Source organism: Haliotis rufescens, unplaced genomic scaffold (assembly GCF_023055435.1).
Source record: "Haliotis rufescens isolate VD_foot unplaced genomic scaffold, xgHalRufe1.0.p SCAF_1, whole genome shotgun sequence".
Taxonomy (NCBI): domain Eukaryota; kingdom Metazoa; phylum Mollusca; class Gastropoda; order Lepetellida; family Haliotidae; genus Haliotis; species Haliotis rufescens.
In genome coordinates, this window is record NW_025963779.1 from 57,041,861 (window position 1) to 57,064,662 (window position 22,802).

A 22,802-nucleotide genomic window follows, 5' to 3' on the forward strand; every position below is an offset into this window, starting at 1 on the left:
ACGTAAATTATCAATGTATAAGGAATATAAGTCATTGCTAACAGTTGAAAAGTATCTCTGTGAAATCACAAGCCGTCATTATAGACGTATGTTTTGTTTGTAAAGAATTGGCGAGTTGCCATTGATGGTAAATTTAGGTAGAAGATGCGGTATAGAGTACTGTAATAGGCAGTGCAGATATTGTAATTTACAGGAAATTGAAGATGAGTTTCATTTTATGCTTGTCTGCCCATGTTACAGATATTTAAGAAATAAGTATTTACCTATTTATTACTCTTCCAATCCTACCTTATTTAAATATAATGCTCTATTATCTTGTAACCGCACTAGTATTGTAACTAATTGTGTTAAGTATATACTGGAAGCACTTGCAATCCGAAATACTATCACTTAATACCCGCTGTCATCTGCCTCATACTGTATTTTTCAATGAGTATTTGTACGTGGGCCTATGGCCTTTATACTGAAATAAAGAATTGAAAATTGAAATAGTTAGTCTAACTCTAAGTTTAAGATGTATATAAATCTAGCAGTATATTTGATACAGCGTATTTGAATGAATGTTTTGAAATTAAAATACGTAATTAACCTAAAAATGAAATACTTTCCAAAATATGTCACAATCTTCTATTTTAAAGAGAATTTAATACACTGTGTTCTTTATAGTCATAAACACTGATGTAAACACAGGACCTCTTCTACCCGCGATCACCTGTTTGTGCATTGCAATACCACCATATTTTCTATAAATTATTTTTTCTCTCTCTCTGACAGAGGTACATCTTTTGTCTCTTCTTGTTTGGAGCAAGACACAACTTCCCTGCGCTCCAGGCACTGGGGAGTAAATCAATCCTAATGCACACAATCGTCCGAAGTTTATGGACACAAAGTTATGAAATCGATATAGAAATGTGTCTTTGTTAGATTACAGAATTGATGGTTTGAGGGAGTGTATTTGCAAATACAAGCATAAACGTATTTGATGTCATATGCCAAGGTGTGGATTTAAAATGGGTATTGACAAGAAATATTGACACACGTCGGTTATCATTTCATATGCATTGTGGTAACTAGTGTACTATTGTACAGCCGGTTCGGTTAGCAGGTTATTGACTTCAGTGGTACCCATGCCTCTGACTGTAATAACACTTCTGCAAGCGTCTGTATACACTTAAATAAGCACCACGAAAGTTGCATTCGACATAACAAAACTATGGTTGTTTACCCATAATGACTTCTCAATAACTGTTAATCTATCAAAGCAAGACGCGAGTAACCAAAATGATCTTTTCCAGAAACGAAAGGGTTATTATGTATCGTGCACTTGTATGTAATCGTACATTGAACAATTACTCATGGGCAAACCTAGATGTTTCGAGTTAATACAATGTAATACAACTATCAAGTTCTCCAATATAACATTGTCAGGATGCAATACATTGTACACGGCAATATGGCAATCGCACCTTCATGGGTATTAACATACATAATCAACATTGTCGAATACATGGGAACAGAGTTTCAAGTACATGATACTCGAGTACCTTGTACAGTATGCAGCTTCATACCATATATTATTAATGTCACTGAAAAGTGAATTAATGAGTAACATATCACTCGACCTACCATCGGATAATCGTCATATCGTCGGCAAAATCGGTAATCGTCATATTGAAAAGTTAATTAGAGTTTTGTCAGTTATCATCGTACGACTGCCTTGAGAAGGTTAACTATATACATCAGTACATGAGAATTATTATCCAAGTCGATCCAGTTCCAGGATATCGGCTTAATCTCCCTACGGATCCGACACATTGTAATCTACGGTCGTGTCAATACCTAACCATATCGCAGTTCAACGTTGTAATGTTAGCTTTAGTTACAATGTTTTGACATTTCGGTTTCCACTCAGAGACGTTCACCCTTGTGATAACGACGGAAAGTAGGATTTAGCGTCCTTGGAGAATAACACAGATGAATACAGTCTGTGGCCTTTTCGTTTGAGCAATCCTCAAAGAACCAGCGTTTAAAGGGACGGGCAGTATAATGTGAATGGAATGATCTAAGATGACACGTACTAGGTAGATAAAAGAACTATCAATGTGATAAGACTGGAAAATCTATAAATCCAAACGAATTCCATGATTGTTTTATATGACCTTGCGTCTGCAATGTACACATGTCTCCGGCCAAGGAACTGTAAAATGACAAAACGTTTATAGCGTGAAACGGTAAAATGCATTTGAGCGTGTACATGTAATTTATTTACTTAACATCTGTTCTGGACTGTTGGGTTATGTGTTTTGGAGCGTAGAACTCGAAAATCGTGTTTGTAGGTTACAACTTCAAGATATCTCCCATTTGAGTGAACGTTGAATACATTCAACGTGGCAGATATTTGAATGTTCCAAGACAAAAACCTAGCGCGAATACTTTTGTGAGAGTCTGGAAAACCATAAAACAACGCTACATTACAGTGTTAGATAAGAACTTGTTTAAATCACATGTGTGGGCTTATCACCTTTAATAACTTCTGAAACAGTGTGCAGGTGGAAATGGCCATGATGGTGACGTATTTCACTGGGGTTGTGTTAAAAGAGATAAAACTTTCCAATCCCACATTCTTAGACAAACTCTCTGATAATAAGACCCCCTGTTCTATGTATTTCCCCATAAAACGTCCAGAGTGTAGCGTTCAAACAGATCGTGCTGTTGATTATATAATCTATGCTCTGCAGATGCTGGGTACTAATGCATGATTTTTAAGGCAAACTTCTTCATTTCATTTTTTGAGTCTCACGATATCGATGAAAGATGATTTTGCTTGTTTTGGGCTATTGATGCGAGTCCAGAACACGAGCGTTCAACACGTTTAGTGATTAGTGTCTTCAGAACAAAGCTAAACGCGAGATGAAGACAATCATACGGATGTTAGAGGAACCGCCAGTTGTGGAACTGAATTGTCATTAGTGCCAGTGGGAACGAGCTTCAAACGTTCTCGAGAATTAAAGATAATATCTCAACCATCAGAACATCAATAATGTTACATTTCCTTGTTGTTTATTTTGTAGTTATTGAAAAACACCCTTTACAACCATGATAATGCCAGTGTCGACAATTCCTACGCTGACGCTGCCTTAAGACTATTGTGTTCAAAATTGCTTTTTGTTGATCAATCATCAAACATGATCGTGTGATATGATTCGATTAAATGCATGTACGCGATGATCTTTCTATATTCATATCAAGGACAAAAGAGTCTGCAGTAGTTTAAACTGGCTGCGATAGACATACATGTAATAATCTAAATGAAAGCGCCATTTGATACTCCATATTGTATCAATAGCATAGCATTGATACGTATGATCTATATTAATCGAGACACTATGCGTAATGTGAGAGAAGGGCCAAACTTTTCTGTAAGTGAATGATTGCTTCCATAACTATCTGAAAATTGTATGTATCTACTTAACCATTCACACGTTTGAGCTTATTCTATCATGCTTCTTAAGAGTCTCTTATAACTTTCCGTTTACGCCATGCAGCAAAATCCCTTTTCACCTTTCCTAAGCGGCCCAGTTAACTCTTTGCATACGGTGGTTAAAGGGTGTTTCTCGAACTAAATGTACTGCCGGCAATGAGAGCGAACAATATAATTGATGGTGATGCTAGCTGTCTCAAGGAGGTAGAAACGACATGATAATTGTCCCTAAGATGTCTGTCATTCTAACGCTGATGCATCCTCACAAAGAAAAGGATTAAAGACTTGAAACCTTTACAACTAAACACCCTCGAAATGTCCATGTGACCCTATACAGTTTCGCTCTTTTTCAACCACAGGAGGTTGGAAAAACATTTCTCGGTTTCATTCTGGTCATGACACGTGAAACATCGTGATCCACCGCGATCAATCTGAACGTTGAGTATATTGCATTACATTTAAGCACATTAGTGTTTTAAGGTCTGGTTTCCAAATAGTTAGGTCAAATTCGTCATTACCGCTAACATGGTTAAATGTGATTTGTGCCACCTATTGATTCACGACTTCTTTCTATCACCTTGCACAGTTATGCCAACACAGTTACAGCCCACGCAAACCTTACTGCTATTGTATCACAGCTATGAATCACTGTGGATGTTTATGTACATAAGTTCATGCATATTGGGTGGCCGATGAGGTGGACTGTTGCTCATGCTTTCAGTCTCTGGTTTGTCTGGCCCAGACTCTTTTACATGTATACTACTCAAAAGAAGTGGTGGACCATCATATGTTTCATATTACTATAGTTAATCTGTCATGGCATGGTGGTTCTTTGAGTAGTATATCTACAGACTCTTTGAATACTGCTGATCGCTGCGTCAACTAACGTGCACCCACCTACGTACTACGTACATTTGAGTGTGTGAGTCACAGTTGCAATAGCAATATATCAGCTATATTGGGGTGATGGGATAGCCTCGTGGAATAAAAGGTTCTCTCGTCACATAGGCACATTGTGTGAAACACTCTTCAGGAGTCCCTCCGCCGTATATTGCTGGAATAATGCTAAAAGCGGCGTAAAACCATACTCACTCACTCAGCCATATAGCGATCCCAAAAGTAACTATACATGGCCATCATCCTAAACGTTAATACATTAAGAATATCCATACTCCCAGTTACCTTTAAATACATTTCATACACATACAAGTGGAACATAGTCGAAACGAAATATAAGCCATAAATTCCTTATCGCCAAATCACTGTTGATTGTAATATTACAAATTAAATTATAAATCAAACAAAATAAGGTGTTTGATCGTTCGTGTCCTGCTCTGGTTCCTTGACATTTAAGTAGATTGACAACACAATCATGAAATAGTGAAATCAATTTGAAACTGATGCAGAAGTGATTTCCGTTCATGAGTGACTACCTTGAATCATCACATATATATATGTACAACTACCATCGTGCAATGTTATTCGCTTCATCATGTACCTGTAGCAGAATCCCTTGTCGACGACATAACATTGATCAAATAACCATAGTCGACGTGACAAATTGCATCTAACAGTTACCATGTGCATTTTACTACAAAGTCGGTATTAAGCCTCCGCTGTGTTTCATTCATGTGGTTAAGTCTCTTATCGTTGAAGGGGAATCAGGGAAATGCCAACATATTAGCTTGATTACACGGCCTGTCTGACCTCTGAAATGACCTTTGATGCTCTTGTTGTCCCGAAATGACCCTGCTATAGTTCTTCAACGTTGCAGGCGAGCCTCTGCGTATTGTTATAATGGTAGACCTTTTAATGAAATTAACCAGACCCGCAATGATCAGTCAAACTGTTTTCTATAATTAAAGTAGCTCTGCTTCTTCTTTAGCAACTGCTTGAAGCATAAGATAAAAAAGGAAGACGTCTCAAATACCTTTTATGTGGAAAATGTCAGGTCTTAAGGCGGAGAAACATGAACCGTGATCACAGCAAATTGTCTTGGAGGAGAGAAGTCACACTACAGAAAAGGTAATCACATTTAATGGGGATCCAATTAAGAAGATATTTGATTATATAATAAAATGAAAGTTAACTACTTCATTGAAGGTACAAGAATGAGAAAAAAACGAACGCTCCAAATAACATCAATTCTCAAATTTTCACGTGTTTATCAGTTTGACATACTCAAAGTGAAAATACGAATCATTAGGCACCAAATGTAGTCACTAGGGAATCTTTATATCAATATCCCCACGCCGTGAGGTATTAGTTTGGAGATGTTGGATAGTGAGATTTTCCTCCTTGGCCTGAAGGTGAAACCGCAGCCTTTGATATTTCACGTTTTCAGACCTGAAAACCCCATAATGTGGAGCAATCAATATAATGTCTTATAATTGTTAAGGGATTTTTTAGGATTACATTGAATAATATTAGTTTGTCTAATGATTAGAAGGAAATTTTCAGAGTGTAACGGTACAAATGTTGGATCACTTATCACAATTCACTTGTGACCTCATTTATTTGTTAATAGCAGATGATAACTTAACTTGCGCTATGATGTACTTCAGTATGTACCGCAGACAGTTTATGCTAACGGCATTGTTACATGACAAAGTGTCAATACATATCTCAATATTTGTTATTGTAGTACATATCTACATAAGACAGAGTGAGTGAGTGAGTGAGTGAGTGAGTATGGGCTTACGCCACTTTTAACAATATTCCCGCAAGATCACTGTTGCGGGACACCAGAAATGGGCTTCACACATTGTACCCATGTGGGGAATCGAACCCGGCCCTTCGGCGTGACGAGCGAACGCGTTAACCTCTAGATTACCTTACCACTCCAACATAAGACAAAGGAAATACGATAGTAAAATGTACTGAATCAAGTTTATTCCTCAGTGTGTATTTTGACATATAGAATGTGTTTGGGTGGTACATATCCTGTATCAGGAAAACACCATCAAATTTAGTGAGATACCTTCCCATAATTTGATAAGTGTTTATATATGTAAAACTTAGTTTCTGTATCATCTCTTATACCAGTAAGTAAATGAAAGGGATCGAGACTGAAAGCTGATTATGAGATATTGACCATGGGAAGCTTTACACTTCAAAGTAGATCGACAAAGTACTTACCACAGTTGCTTTATCCGGCAGCTGGAATGCATATTAGCATTTAAAACTTATGGAAATGTTTTAAATGATGCGATGCAACGTATGCTATTTTTGAAAATAAAAACAGTGTGTATGCAAGAGGATATTTATTCCCCCTGGAGATTCTTTCCAGTAGAAAGAAATATCATAGATAAAATTATCCAGTGGACATTTTGCGAAGGATATTTCAACAGCCAGTATCTTTCTAACACTGGAATATTTTCCGATATTAATATTCTTTCCTGCCGGAAACATTTTGGGCTGGAAACAATCGTCTACATGTACTCGTATCCAATAGCATCAGAAGCATTAGACTGGTAAGGCTAATACAATATCGATACTTTATTATTCGAGTCACGAGTCCCATGAACTTTAAAACACCAAGAGTCCTAAGTGTCCAAAGAGATGCTAGGTACCCAAGAACCTCAAAACACAAAGAGTCCTAAGTTTCCAAAGAGATGCTAGAGTCAAGAACCTCAAAACACAAAAAGTCCTAAGTCTCCAAAGAGATCCACGAGTCACAAAAAAACTCAAAACACAAAAAATCCTGAGTGTCCAAAGATATCCACGAGTCCAAAGGATCTCAAAAGACCAAGAGTTCTTAGTCTCCAAAGAGTCCAAAGTCTGCTTGTTGTTCCGACAGCACCCGTCCTATGTGAAGCTCACAACCACAATGCAGTTGGGCCTTACAAAACCGTCTACGACCTTCTAAGTCAATTAAATAAGAGAATGACGACATTTGAAAACATGAAGAGACAATAGTTAGGTTATATTAGCAGTGTATCCTCGGGCCGTCTGATAAGAAGTAGTTCAAAAGATGCTTGGAAACGCCATTAGCACACATGAAGGCAAAAGTTGAAGACACCCTCGTCTCTGTTATGAACTTTCTAAGAGAAATGGCATTTGAAAGTACCAGGGTTCAACTACCAGTATTATTTTCTTAAAATAAATAGAGTTACTTCGTTCTAGAGGTCCATACAGGATATTGCGTTCGTGACCAATCTTGTCACAGAACTGTCCCACCTACATATCTACACATTGTCAAAGTGTGCAACAATAATATCAGATGCAATTCCCTATTTGAACCTGTCAAAGAGTGCAACAATAATATCAGATGCAATTCCCTATTTGAACCTGTCAAAGAGTGCAACAATAATATCAGATGCAATTCCCTATTTGAACCTGTCAAAGAGTGCAACAATAATATCAGATGCAATTCCCTATTTGAACCTGTCAAAGAGTGCAACAATAATATCAGATGCAATTCCCTATTTGAACCTGTCAAAGAGTGCAACAATAATATCAGATGCAATTCCCTATTTGAACCTGTCAAAGAGTGCAACAATAATATCAGATGCAATTCCCTATTTGAACCTGTCAAAGAGTGCAACAATAATATCAGATGCAATTCCCTATTTGAACCTGTCAAAGAGTGCAACAATAATATCAGATGCAATTCCCTATTTGAACCTGTCAAAGAGTGCAACAATAATATCAGATGCAATTCCCTATTTGTACCATATGTTCCAGTGTTTTTTTTTCATGTGAACATAACACTTGCCTTTAATTGTGTTGGTGACAGGTGCCACCAGTGAGGAACGAAACGCTCACCTTTTGGCGAACACCTGGTATCCCACTTATTATAAAGTCGGAATCGTACAATGTTTCATGATTATGACAACGGAAAGGATTTTGTCTCATTTATTTCAATAAAAGAGTTTTAAAGTTTAAAGACTTCACATCACAACTACCACACGCGTAATTACACCTGTTCTTTTTATGTGGTGATCCGCGCTGATGTCGTACTTGTATTGGAATTCTAATTGGATGTGATTACAGGTTGAGGTATTGTGTCAAGATTTTATCTGGATTTATTGGTTTTCCGTGTTTGTTAACTCAATGTAGTTTGTTTGTTGTGATGTTAACTCGATGATTTTATGAGGTAATGCTAACTCAATGTATTTATTGAGTCAGGTGAGGCGAGTTGAAATGGTATTTAACGTCGCATTCAAGATGATTAACGTACATGCACATGTGTGTGACTGCACGTACAAGTTCGGACAAGCCAACTGAGATACAATGGTGAAGTTGAACATGGATACACCACTCACATGTATTATACATTGTGACACATTGTGAGAATTGTCAGAGCGTGTGACATAAAAAATACATCATAACTTAATCATTTGGCAACATACTACAAGCTGGGGTAAAAAAGGGTTTACCGTTGTGTTCAATAATATGTCTCTCATATTGCGACGTGCCGCTGCTTCTTCTATTTCGGTTGCATAATGCGAGCAGCATGAGATAACATACAGAGGTTTAACACGATACCCCACTGAGACACCGTGTACTGACTCCGAGCCGATCAGTCCTTGTTTTCCCCAATAATCCCGAGCGAAAGGTAGGATAACAACAAGTACCATCTTTTAACGTCTTTTGATATGACGCAGTCAAAGCATCGAACCGCCAACCTTCCACCCTCCTGGCAAACGCTCTACCCTGTACACCACGGAGGCACTTATTGTGTTAATATATTAACAATATTGTGTTGGAGGTTTAAATAAGGGTCATTATAATTTTGGCCATGTAGGTTGGATGTGATTATTGTATTGAGATGTCACGTGTACGTACTTGTTATGTTGGGACGTTGACGAAATTTAATTATTCTTGCTGTCATGCTATAATTACTTGTAGGATGTGGACGCAGACACTTCACAACTGGTGATTTTCTACTATTTATCCCAAAGTCGCCAGACTCGCCACTCCTACCGCTTACTCAAAGCATCATTGGTACAATTCATTGCCAACAACGTGTCCGGAATAAGTAAACCAACGCGCCAATTTTCTATTACCTAGAGTAAACAGTTCTGTTCTGCAGGAATAATTTCATTAATTTGAGGGTCGTATTGTGGAGAGAAAACTGTCCGTGGTACAACGATTACTCGATAAGTGCCCTTGACATCGTGGTTTGCCGAAGCAAATAGGAGCCGATGACTGTCACCCAATCATTGGTTCCTGTACGTTGGCCCAGTACTACTATGGCTACTTTGTGCGATACTCTTTTCTCTTTTACTTCATATTCACTCACTGGCATTCCTTATCCCTGCGGTTTAATCAACTTAAACCTTCACAAACATGTTTTAATAAATATCTGTATTGTTTAACTCAAAAATGTAGCTTGTGAAATTCTACGAGGAGGCATCGATTGCGCCATCAGTTGAAACACGATAGAAAGATGTTGTTAAACATTGCTAATACCCGTCCACGTTTTGGTATAAACATGTTATTTTTTATCACTGACAAATATCTTTTGTGTTTTTGGACATGTTTCGATATCAACATTAATGTTGATCAAAGAAAAACGAATGACAGCAACTGCTAACTCTTCTGAAATATAAACATATATTTGAATGAAGTACAATTAATATATCTGACATAAAAATGCTTATTTTGTTATCTTGTTTATATGTTAAGAAAGTTATTTTCACAGTTAAATGTGTCACTTTGTTAATATGTTGTATTGAAATGAACTTACTACATGTGTGTCTAAAACAGCATAGGTTGAGCCATGTATATATAATTATTCTTATTGATTACTCATTTATTGATTTAATTACTTTACATATTGAAGATAATTGTATTATTATAATGACGTAAATAGCCTGCGACCGAGGGTATTCGGTACTCTTCTTTTATTGGTGTTCATCACTTTTGACTCATTGTTTACATCATATTTTAAGGAGGCACGTGTGGACCAGTGGTCTAAGGCGTCGCAATTCGCTTTGCAGAGTTGCGTCCCTAGGGGACGCCAAAAACCTATGTCCGTAAGTTTCACCCCGATTATGTTCTAGTTTTGTCAGGACCGCACCCGTGCTGGTGGGTCTCACCAAAGCGGTAAACGTCTGAGACCTGCATCAATTTAACTGGTCTTTCCTCCCACATTTAGCTGACATGTCGTGATGTAACTGGAATACTGTTTAAATGGCGTTAAAAACCAACTGACTCAAGGAAAAATTGTGTGGTTAACCATGGCCTTCGCAACGTTTGCCTCAGTCGTTTTAGTTTAATTAACTTTATTATTGGAAGTGATGGGAATCATAAAATATTGCAGAGTGTTGCATGGTTATATGATTTAAGCAGTGGACGTATGGTTGTTCTTTTCTCAATGTTGCATTACACATGTATGATGTAAGACATTAAAACAATCAGTACCATAAGCAGTAACGTAATATATCTACATACACTGTTATGTAATTGTCAGTAAAAAACAATAAACTGTTGAAATTTCGTATAAGGGATTTCTCCAGTTAGTATAATATAAAATAATGCTAAAAAAACTGTGCATAATGGCGTACAGTGTACATATTTCACACGCCATCGTTATTGGCCATCGTTATTGGCCATCGTCATTTCGCATTATGAAGAATGGTGCAGAGATATCACCATAAATGCGGAACGGCTGCGATTGGAAGAGGCAGCACTGGACTGTTTTATTGGTGATCATGTCTGACGGAGTAGATGAGCATCTACGTTAATTGACTAGGTCTCGCAGCAACCCTCAAATCATTAGCGCGGCTGCAACCTGTAAAATTAACTTGCCTCTTGGGATTGTCAGTGAGGAAACGGTCTCCCATCCCAGCTGGTTAGAAGTCGGGTCATCTACAAGCTGTATGATACGTTGCACCAGTTGTCCATTCTTCAGGCACATTTACTGATGGCGTTGAGGGTGTCATTGGACTGATAGGAAATTATGGTCCTTTGGTGGGTTCTAACTGGTCTCTGTAAATATGTTTTGGTGTTTACTTTCATCACATGGGAGTTCGAAATAGAATCTAACGATTAGGGACACCTGGGAATTGGCTCATTAGGACCTCCAATACAGATTTATGAGGTACAAATGCGTATCTTAAGTGTGAAACTATCTCTAGACTTGAGGCAGTGACAAGGGACTCAGAGTATCGTATACGAGGTTTTCTGTGGATCTGATTCACAGCCCAAATGAAACTCATCATTTTTATGTCACGTATGATTTATTCGTTTCACTGAAAATGCATTTTGAATGACAAAAGTATATAGACATTGCTCCACGAGTGTCTGTCAGATACCATTAATCTTGCTATGAGTTATTTCAAAATGTATGCTACGACCGAAGCAAGTTAGATACGTTTTGAAACAACGAGTTTTAAGATAAATGGTTTGGGACAGGAACGAGTGCAGTAATCTGTCACAGATCCTAAAATCGCACCATTTTAGCATCGAATCGATGCCTATTTTGTCTATTCACCTGATCGGAGAGGCGCTTTAATACATACCAAAGCGGTAACGAGTGACGCCATCCATCTTCCGGCTTACTAATAATACTTCATGTGTGATCCTTCACAAAAACGTTTCCGCAGTATATATGGAACATCAAAGCGATGATGATAATGCAAACAAGATAAGACCAAACACATTTATTAAACACTGAAAACCACAAAGATGAATTCAAATGAATTCAAAGAAACGTATCAATGAATTACTCTCAGAAAAGTAGTCCGTCATAATCTGACCTAAGGCCATCACCATGGAGCAGCCAATCATGGACCTAGAAATCGACCTCAGACATATGTGTGATACAAGTTATCTCAAATGGGTTTCTCACCCACAGGCAGGTAAGAAATGTTCGTCCAAGTGAATATAGAAAGCCGTGGCAGATTATGAAGCAGATTTACTAACATAGAGAGACACTATACGGTTTCCCTAAATATTATGGTGTAACACAAATCAGGGCATGGATACGGGTGACATTTCCAGTAATTCGCACTGAGCATTAAAATAATTGTTTCATTGTTTGCAAAGGGGCCAAGCGTGACGTCATATGAAAGCACCGTCGCAAATAATTGACAATGACGTCATGACGATTTTATATGACGTCGTTCAAACAATAGAGTAACGGAGCTGTCTCTATTTGAAATAAAGAAACTACTTCGCTAACGCTCGGAAAGTAATTCACTCGGGACAGATAGTAATTCCTCGTAACTCGTTGGTTGCATGTTGCAACGTAAATCATTTTTTTTACTAATAAGTAATATCCAAATATCCTTTAATTCATTGAAAAAACAATTTCTGTTCTCAGCTTTATGCAAAATACCACTGTCAGAGTACAGATTTCTTCTGGACACATACACAATATCTGTAGTCAGTTAGATTCTGCATTCTGTCGTGAAATCAGAGCTCTTTTTTCAAAGTTTGGTGGAAGTTAACATCCTGGGAATCCAATATATAGTCCTGGTACTCAGGCGGACATTTCAGACCCAGATTTGAAACTATTGACCTTTAAAAAGTAAAATTTGAGCACGTCTGAGTTGACGCCATCGAGAGCTATTGGTCTCGCGATAGTGCTCAAGATGCTAAAGGATTTACAGGCGGTGATAACGTTGTACAAGGTCGGGGTGCTGCCGCATCCGACAAAAACACTTGGGCTGACATGTTACGTTATGCATATAGTCGTGTTCTTTACACCGTAACCACCACGGCGATTTCATCGTTACTTCGACGTGTTAGAGAAACACCCGAGTGAATGGTCCTATTAAGATTTGCTCTGCATGTGGTTTTACCGTAAAGGTTATGATTGGTGCGCACTGTGGCGATGCATGTGGACATGAACAAATTCAATGAGAATATTATATCCAATTTTCACGTAGGGGAAGGTCTTATTACTTGCCATAAGTTATTTGTTGTGTTATTGTCATACATCAATGCATGATGTTACAATAAAACGCCTTTCAACTGAGCTCATCGTGTGAGGATTGATTAATATTTAAGTGAAAAGGTTTGTGCATGCTGAGAAATGGGATTTTTTGCTTTAAAGCCAAAAACCAACGCTTAAATAGTTTATTTCGTGATTACGACTTCATATATTTATATCACACGTGTGTCTTTGCATATGTCTTCATTCTGGGTGTATTTGAGCTCAAACACTAGAGTTAGATCCAACTGATCTGTGTTTTGAGACCAAACTGTTTAAAGCCGTATTGGACAGTATTGCAAAGATCACGTCATGTTGGATGACAGTCGGAGATACGCAGGTCGTACATGTAGCTCGAACAAGGTGCTGACAAACCGAGGATCGTAGTCTGGGCGAATCTGGAATTCGAACACACAACCAGCGAATTATTGCTAAGAGACGCAACTCTGTATAGCGAGTTGCGACCCCGAAGCCCATTCGGACATCTGTGTCCCTGTGTAAACACATGAACACTGTAGATTGAGAAATGAATACATCGGTGAATAACAATGTTTTTTATGAAACCATACACATCGCCATAACATTTAGGTAAACTTGCTACTGAAGGGACAGCATGATAGTGCGTCCCACATTTACGTATGTACATGGATTTACCAGGGGACTTCCAGGAAAACATTTGGGGTGTCCTAGGCATGAATATGTCCCAGGCCTGGGACATGTGTCACGCTTCACTTGACTCCAAGAATGTTATTGATGTCATAGCATTGAACATTCTTAGAAGCCTTAAGCCGGTTATAGATGGGGATTCCAATGTCAAATATCCTTAAACTTGAGTGTAACTGTTACCAGAATATAATGCTCAGTTATACGTAGCATGCAATCTAAAAATTGGATGATATTTGTGTATCAACGAACCATACCTTCTTGCGTTCCACATGACTCATAGTTTCATGTATTTGTGTCCATTTTCAATTGTGTATATAATGCACCTCTTCACTCATGTGCCCCAACATGTTGTTATTCTCGTGTACACAGGTACGTTCAGTGAGTACAAGTTTAAATACATTCACATTTACACAATTAGCATTTCTATAAATGGCGTGCCTGTTCTGTATTGTAAAATCGGTTAACGTGACCGTGGCAGGTATTGAAACATAAAGAAAGGAGAAGGTACACACTTAGCCATTTACACATAGGTTCTTGATATGGTTATGGCTTCATCAAGGACTGATATATCGTGTATGTAGCGATATATGCACTATAAACAAAACAACCAAGACATATGTTTTGCATATTGGCTAGAAGGGTTGTAATTCATAGTTTGGCATATTACTGCCTCGAAACAAAAGCTGCACAAGCAAAATGTCTGTCTATGGTGCCGTGGGGTAATGCTTACATTCCAGAGTCTTAAAACTTTGAAAGATTGGATGCTGTTGAATACCAGATTAGGTTTAGTTCTGAATCTCCGTATCTCCATCTGCGCTTCCTTATCACGTGTAATTGATCCTTCCGTTACTTTATCACAAACGGATACGCTCACCAGACAAACACTGCTATTTAATGACCACCGTTGTATCCTATACTAATTAGAGGTGAGAGACATCAGTCGAAACGTTTCGCCAAATTCCAGAAAGCTTCTTTATTTAGTCATTTCTCTAACCTTTGACCTAATTAAGGATAATATATCGTCTTGTATCAAAGCAAAACGAGGACTTCGAAAAAGCGGCATATAAGGTTTGGCTGGAGTTTTTAATGCGCGTGTATCTGTTTAGCTTGTTAGTAGACACATATATGTATGACATAAAACGTAATTTTATCAGATGATGATGCTTTTATTGATGATCTCAACCACCACGCACGATGAGTGCAACTACTAGGACAGGAAATGCTCGCCTGCAACGCTAACACCTGGTGTCATCAATGCGTCATGGTTTTCGAAATGCTCCTTTTCTTAGAACAGAGCTCCTGGTATCGCGAAGGGTTTTGTATTTTGGGTATGTGTAGGGTATCAAACCCAAGACACTCGAAGCATTGAGACATATACTTAACGGGCAGTTATTTAAATTCTGTTTTGTTTAACTTGCTAATGATTTGTTCATAATTATTAAACGTCACGTTGAAAGGATTTCTATTTCTCAGCAAAAACAGATGCGTTGATGTGGTCTTAGCGTGTTGCATTGGCGAAAGGAAAATATGTTCGATGTTCATCCATGAAGAATAATCCAAAACATGCAAAGGCTTTACACTGACTTAAATAAATTGAAAGTGATCACGAAAATATATGGTCGAGCACACACATTTCTTAAAGAAGTAAGGCTTGATCCTTTACTTTTCAAATTGGTCATACATATCTGTGATACATGACGCACTTTAGGTAGTTTTAAGAAAACAGAAACTGTATTTCGAGCAACACAAAATATTTTGGAAAGGTAAATTAGAACATGTAACCTATACTACTAAAAAAGACCACCCGATTCTTTTATATTATTGTTTTTAATCTGTCATGGCATGAAAGTTAAGAAATGTAAGGGTCGGGTGGTCCTGGACTTTATTTCAGGAGTATATGTTTCAAGATATCAGTGTCAATTTTATTTTTTAACAGTTCAACTAAAACTCTAAAAACTAATGCATACAATCTAAAATCTGAAGCGTACACTATTTTGGAACTAGCGAAAATGAATGGCTGTCTGAATAGTTTACAAAATAGATACAAAACTTCAATTTACACGTTCTATCTAATCTACGAAGGAACTGTGCTAAAACATGTTTTACTGTTTATGGACTTGAAGAGAAAACGAACTAAACATTAGATATCATATCAATTTTAATTCATTTTTGCGATAAACTATTAAGTGGATATGCACTACTCCAGCACACGCCTAAGATATTTTAGGAGAGAGCACGCTACAAACAGGCCACCTACTCTTGGGCTATTTCGTACGTATACATATATCATAATCACACTTCTACACAAGTAGCCGTGTATCACGACATCAATGCCTTGGGTATGCGTGGTCTTACGAATTGGCAACTACTGGCATACATATATATAAAAACCAGGTTCCGTTACTGCCGGCATAGATGGAAAAGGATTTTTTAAAGCATCAAATCAATATTTTAATAATCCCTGGATGTTTTCACTTGACTGATAAAGCAATCATCCAGGTTGTTGCTAGTTAATTCCCTAGTGATATGAAACGTTTCTTTCTATAAGAGGCAGTTCCATCTTTAACTTAGACTTAAATATCGAGATTTAAATGTCAGCGGTGCATTAACTTGTATAACCGTGTAATGGTGTATGACAGCAAGTCATTTGCCCACACAATGACATCAACGTGTAGTCACGTTTCTGTTTATATAATGGCAATCTTCATATAGATATGTTTGTAAATAGGGTATGGCTAAAGTGGGACAAATCATGACACTTCAAAACAATGGCTCATGTATTAATGTCATACAAACTACATGTCCTCCAACTTCGTTTTATGACAATCTTGTTGCGTTTATAACACAGGGATCGATTGAGACCTCGAGTAATTTATCAATGCTATTTTTCATTTCCTGTCAATTGATTGATTACCTCTTCTTCATGAGTATAGAAAATGGTAAATAATGATTATTAGTTTCAGTAATAGGCTTTAATAATACATGTCATTGTTTACGTTGGTAGTGTTCGCATTAGGAAATGCTTTTCCGACATGCCTCATGTTAAATTAAGCCGCACTCATTATCCTTTAGTAAGTATAACTTTGAAATACAACATGCACACGTTGGCTAAAATGGCTAATATAGTTACATTGATGAATGTTCAGATATCATATCGTTGTGAAATACTTGGTGCATTTTAAGAAACATATTATTACTGACAATGCAAAAAAGATTATCGATGTAACAAATGATTTAGTTTGAGTACCATTAAGCCTTACCTATGCATTTTTTCACAAATACTATAGGGTATTGTATTATCAAATATCCCCCGACAGCAATCTTACAGCTATTACAGGATGATCGACAATCAAGGGGTTTTGAATCAAATATTCAAACATGTAAAAGGGAAAAGTGCTAAGAGATTGCTGATATCAATATAAAACAGATATTCAACATGCAAAAAAGGAACAAAAAGTGTAAAAAGAGAATGTTAACATCAGAATTAAAATACAGGTTTTAAAATTATTCCGTAAATCTCAGAATCGAGGAAAAATACAATTATAAACTCGTCCCTGTGCTATGGGCTACTTTAGGCAATGGCTGTTCAACGTCTAATTGTTGACGTAGATGATAGTGTTATGGAAATGACGTTGTAACATCAAAGCTCCGAGAGGCATATTACCAAATCAATAAGTCTGACAGATGAAATTCATTACGATAATTATGACACGTTATCATACATATTAGGTACTATCATTTAGGATAGTATTTGTCAAAGTACGGAATTAATTATGTAAATGATGAGGATTTCTGTTTTGTTCCCATGCGACAAGGCGACAAAATGACTGACTAAACCACGTGACCTGTAAAGAGCAGTTCGGTGTTGTGTTAATTGGGACACGCATATATGTCGTGTCAAACTTGAAATGTCAAGGCAGATGGTTCTCATTTGAAATAGCAATCATCTTCACGTCAATGACAGTCTCCAAATTTCCACAGATCCCTTAAGATCCCATTAGGTGCAATATGCACGCATTCTTCACGTTAGTGGGGATAGTGATTGGTTTGCGATTACATGGAAAGAATTATTGTTAAAGCACAAACATTTGAGAATCGCAGCACATTTATAAAATTAATTACTTTACACGTGACCTACTCAGTGTTCAACAGAACTCGCAATGGTATTTTCTGGAATCGCATAAACTGGATTTTAGACCCGATATCGTGGCGCGAGGACCACCATTATATCGGAATGTGCAGAGAGATTGTCAGACATGAATAGGTAACCTGAAGAATTACAAAGGGTTTTTTTTAACCAAAAAAAAATACATTTATCTTTAAATCGAATTCCTATCGAGCGTAGGAAAACAATCACAAAAACATAACAAACATTTTTGTTATGTAGAATACGATACATGATGGTGAATGTCTAAATGTAACACATTTATGTACCATGATTTACATAAAGCCATTCTGAAATAATCAGTCATTCAAGCCTAAGCAATATATGGATGGCGTTACCTACAAATGAGTATCATTAGTAATAGAACATAATACAAGCCTTTCCATAAATAACCATAACAGCCTAGGTAGTGCCACCTGTTAAATTTTCTTAATCTAGGTCCCTGAGGCCTGGGCCGTGTACATTCATATAAAATAGTTTATTTCTGATATATTATGGACAAGTACATGCCTAATGAATGCATTTAGATGCGTGGTGGTAGAATCTGGATGGAGATCAAAGAAAGGGGTCGTACATTTCAGCATATAAGTTGTTGCTATTAAACCACCAATTAAAGAAAGACAAAAAAACCCATTATACCTTAAAATGTTCTTTTAAATATTCTGAACATTTTATATATGTACATATGTCTATGTGTTCATAGCTCGCTCTCTCTCTCTCTCTCTCTCTCTCTCTCTCTCTCTCTCTCTCTCTCAAACTCCTTTCTGCACGTAAGATATTTCGCCGCTCAACGGCTCTTCAGATGTAATGACAACTTAAACGTCATCATAGGCGACGCAGTATTTTTGATGTCATAATACCTATGACGTAGCAGGTAGTGACAATGGAGGGAGACGTAAAACGTAGTCACAGGCAACAGGCAACGCAATGTTTTTGACGTCATAATTCCTATGACATTGTACATATATTATGTATACATTATATATACATGACATGCATTCAAGGAGAAAGAAATTGTTGTCTTGCAAGCAATGATTTAGGGACAGGAAAGCAATTACCAAGAAAAGTTGTTTAAGTGGAAAGAGCAGTCAGCATTTGCGAAATAAACAGTATTATATAACCCGGGTAATTTTCCTAATGAAGTAGGCTGAAGTACAGGCCGCGGTAATGAGAAGGGATGAAAGTGAATGAAAAGAACACACATGAGTGTGATAGACGAACGCTAGTCTGAAGTGCTAACAAGCCATCATTGACCAGCCGTGGTTGTCAGAGTGACCTGTCATTTTCGCACATTGACATGAAAACTTGGCCTTTATTGCTTTCCGGTTGCAGATAATGATCGCCTACAAATCGTCTGCGTCATCTTCTCATTGCGCATAAGACGGTATCTACAAGCCTCTCTTTGAATCAACATGATTGCGCAGCAACTGGAGGTTGATAGGACACAAGGTATCACTAGACCACGTTGTAACGGTGCGCTGTGTTCAGAAGTTGTAATTAATGCTGTGTGGGTAGGACCACTAAATAACAGCAGGACTGGTTATCGTTAAGTAGCTTAAAGCTCAAGAGCTAACAGTGAGCCTGGGCTCCGCGATAGTGGAAGTATGGTTATGATGGTGGGACTGAACCAGCGGGTTCATTACGAATGAAATATTTCAAAACTGTTTCCAACGGCTGTGTATCCTGAATGATGAATATGAACAGTCTCGTGACCATTTGGCTGTCGGTCTTATGATTTTATGAACCGTGGGAATTCCGGGGGAGAATTGGTCCTCAGTGGTCCATGATGGTCTTCAGGTCCAAGAATCCGTTCCTCATGCGCGTTGACTTGGCCGTGGCGTGGGTCGATACTTATGTTTTCTGTCCCTGGTTTTCCTTGTCCAGGTTCGATTGTTTAGAGGCAGCCATAAGGCTTGGATATTGCTGCAGCATTAAACAACACTCACTCACTCACTCACTCACTATAATTATGAATTACTGGTACAACGGAACAGGTGTGCTGTACCTTTCAATAACGTATTGCGCGTGTCATAATCATCTTAAGATATTAATATAAGTGCAGTCTGGCGACTTCACCACTATGGAATCTGATTTTCCTCTGGCGTTGACGCTTTATCGTTCTAACTACGTTGGTACATTTTTCAACCCCGTTTAGCAAAAATTGGAGATTGTCGAACAAAAAAGCCAAAACTGCGACCCTGCTTTCAAGTAAGATGCAGGCAACATTTATGACAACGAGTAGCGTGTTGATATGCTTTAGCCACCTTAAAGTATATAAATATGAAACCATTTCTTTTGACACACATACACTGTGCCCGTTAAAGGCAGTCCCAAAGGTCCGCTTTCTCACCAACGTTGATGTTGCGTTGCGTCATAATCATTGTGTCTATATGTTCAAGTAACAAATACGTGTACTTTCTCTCCTCTAACAAATATCCATAACAGAAATCAATAAGCCAGTATTCATAAATATCTAGGTATAACTCGAAGCTGTTAGAACGTGACTCACTTCTATGGAACCACACTTATGCAAATAATATACATGTAATTACTTAATTCGTCTATGTTACTATGTCAATGCGGAATACGAGACGACCTATACATGAATACGATGGTATGGATATTTTCTCAAGATCCGACATCGGTATTCGCAAATAGGAAAAAAATCCTGATGCGGCGTAAAAAATATTCAGATCGTCAACATGTGAGCAAATCGTGCATAGTTTTGTCACCGCATAAAGCTAACACGTGAAATACGTTTTATCCTGGGACGTAATCAGTATATAGAAACGGGCACAAAAGACTGCATAGTCAATGGAGAGCGGAACTGTAACGGACTGCATACCTGTAGAAGGCACGCTGGTGTTGTAAGCACCATTGATTAAGAACCGTTGGCATTTCACGTCTATTGTTGCACATTATTTAAGTTTATTTGAAATAAACACAATACCTACGTCGAATCGGATGGCCATTACACACGAACGTTGTTTGTTCAGGATCCACGTACATCCGAAAATGAATAAAAAAATCAATCCTTTGCCAGATTTATTAATATCGATTATTGTTCCATTGCTGTCTGTTTTTACATAATGTACGCGATTCAGTTGTGATCTTATTAAGACATACCTACCGTGGAAGAAAAACACCTATTATGGACAAAGGAAAGATACAATATGAAAACTTTCTTACCTTAATAAATCAAATATCTTCCATCAGCAAGGGTAGTTTCCAACTGTTTAATTAAAGAATCCATTACATCTTCGTCTGGGGAATATTGGTAATAATATCCGCAAGAATATTGCCAAACACTGATTTAACCTAATGACACCGCTGGATGGCTGGTCCGTATTGATGAAAACATGTAAATTCCTCTAGCTGAAAACAAAACACCCTTCCACCTCCGTATGATAGCAGATGAACACGTTTCTATTCCCTGATTGGGTGGATCTTGTCGCTAATTCCCCTTGGTTCCTCTGAGTGTTCGCGCCCCAGTGAATCCTATGTTACCAAATATATCCTATCCGACAAGCAGTGGCAGATAGGGGATATCACAACCTATTAGAAATGCCAGTGTATGGTGCGGCCACGTACTGCAGAACCCCGGACAGTTTGGACTGGTGTCTTCTCGTACCGCCTCCAACTGTGGACAACACGATACTTAACAGACAGTGAACACGACTACCTGATTTCATTATGTGGGCACTTTCGGATTATATAGACGACAGTCAACTGTCAATTTATGGCAAGACTTCATAGCTGACATGAAAATAGATTCTTTTTTTATTTCTTGCCCTTTAGTTTATTAGTTGATGTAGTTATCTATTATCTTTATGGGGAGAAATGGAATAGGAAGGAGGACTCAATGAAGTGTCATCACATTTGATGTTGCCTGTAGACTTGAGCGGATGGATTGCTTAATGACCGGTGTCTACCTGCCCCGGAGACATTACCTTAGTTCTTAGTACTTAGTAGGATGGGGTAATTAGTAATACCCTCGCCATGCAGTATGTGTTCTGTCTCCCTGGGGATGCATACGGACAACTGATCTTAACGATTATTCTTATCAGAATTATTTGTTCTTTTCAGTTAAAACCAGATAATCCTAACGTTGTCGTTCCGAGTTAAAACTTCCAGATAAACATGTTACTATCTTAACCGTCTGTATACGAGAGCAAAATTTTCAGATTAACGGTTCAAGTTGAATATATATAGATCCTTTTTATAATTGTCCGGAATGCTGTGTTTCCATAATAAGGGGACTGCAATTTCGATGCCACGTTGTCCATAGAATATTTAGATGCAGTTCACTTTGTCGAGAAATCGCCATTTGCAAATTAACAAATAGTGTTATGATAGTGTTATTTTAATTCACTATAGTTTTCAACATGTTGTTTGTCAATTACTAACCTCAATAATGCCGATGTCCACTGTAAGGTAAGGTGGGGTTTTTAAGGGTATATGAGTGTTTTATATTTGTGTACACGCTGTGAATGTCAGGACAAGTCATGATCAGAACTTTCACTTTGTTCAAAATACAAGTGACTATTGATTTATTGAGTGGTATTTAGACGGGTTTTCACGAAGGACGAAAATTAAATGGATTT

The 22,802-nt window shown here is 37.7% G+C and overlaps 1 protein-coding gene across 2 annotated transcripts in view; it reads right to left on the minus strand.

The window, feature by feature from the left end:
• Positions 1-21,732, minus strand: part of LOC124131513 (neuronal acetylcholine receptor subunit alpha-10-like) — a 212,042-nt gene extending 190,310 nt beyond the window's left edge. For both annotated transcript variants that reach the window (XM_048398307.1, XM_048398305.1), the window contains exon 1: positions 21,388-21,732. The gene's annotated coding sequence lies outside the window, so the exon portion shown is untranslated. The remainder of the gene's footprint in view (positions 1-21,387) is intronic.
• Between the last annotated feature and the right edge of the window lie 1,070 nt (positions 21,733-22,802).